Source organism: Penaeus monodon, chromosome 34, assembly GCF_015228065.2.
Source record: "Penaeus monodon isolate SGIC_2016 chromosome 34, NSTDA_Pmon_1, whole genome shotgun sequence".
In the NCBI taxonomy this organism is placed as follows: domain Eukaryota; kingdom Metazoa; phylum Arthropoda; class Malacostraca; order Decapoda; family Penaeidae; genus Penaeus; species Penaeus monodon.
This window is the reverse complement of record NC_051419.1, coordinates 18,898,402-18,898,648: the sequence shown is the minus strand read 5'-3', so window position 1 is coordinate 18,898,648 and position 247 is coordinate 18,898,402. Positions and strand designations below refer to the sequence as shown.

General features: G+C 40.5%; 1 pseudogene; it reads right to left on the bottom strand.

Moving 5' to 3' along the window:
- LOC119594850 overlaps window positions 1-247 on the bottom strand; it is a 9,373-nt pseudogene that overhangs the window by 1,554 nt on the left and 7,572 nt on the right.

Here is a 247-nt window from a genome sequence, read left to right as displayed (position 1 = left end):
TTACACAATATAAGTTAAAATAAGTGATGGATAGGTAATGCCATCTTCGAGAGCAACTAACCATCGCGTAGAATCGGAATATTATGTCTAAAAGAAGGCTATAGGCTGAACTATTATTGCAGGCAAGAAATGGGCTTCTTATATGCTCCCAAAGTGCGTCTAGTTGCCGGATAGACATTGGCAATAGCGCGAAGGTGAGCCGTCATTGCTGCTTCTGACTGCAGATATTTTGATAGTATAACGTCTT